The sequence below is a fragment of the Chrysochloris asiatica genome, unplaced genomic scaffold, assembly GCF_000296735.1.
Source record: "Chrysochloris asiatica unplaced genomic scaffold, ChrAsi1.0 scaffold00273, whole genome shotgun sequence".
NCBI lineage: Eukaryota > Metazoa > Chordata > Mammalia > Afrosoricida > Chrysochloridae > Chrysochloris > Chrysochloris asiatica.
In genome coordinates, this window is record NW_006408791.1 from 3,738,532 (window position 1) to 3,739,180 (window position 649).

The window sequence follows — 649 nt, forward strand, 5'->3', positions numbered from 1 at the left end:
TCTGCCATGTAGCTAGCTCTCAGTATATGGAAATGTTGCACTACTCTGCCATGTAGCTAGCTCTCTCTATATGGACATTTTGACTCATCTGACAAGTAGGTAGCTCTCTGTATATAAACATATTGGAATTGTCTGCCATGTAGCTATCTCTCAGTATATGGACACATTGGACTCATCTGCCATGTAGCTAGAACACTGTATATGGAAATGTTACACTACTCTTGCCATGTAGCTAGCTCTCTGTATATCGACATTTTGGACTCGTTTCCCATGTAACCACTTCTCTGTGAATGAATATGTTGAAGTGACCTGTCATGTAGGTAGCTCTCTGTATAAGAACATATTCGACTGGGACACTCCTGCATTGCTCTTGGGACTGAAAAATGGTTCAACCTCTATGGAAAACAATATGGCATTTCATCAGAAGGTTGAAAATAGAAATACCTAATGATCCAGCAATTCCTCTACTTGGTATTTACCCACAAGAAATAAAAGCGACAATCCAAGAAGATATATGCACACCAATGTTCATAGCAGCACTATTTACAATAGCAAAAAGATGGAGGCAGCCAAAGTGCCAATCAACTGAAGAATGGATAAACAAACTGTGGTACATACACACAATGGAATACTATGCTACCTTGAAGAA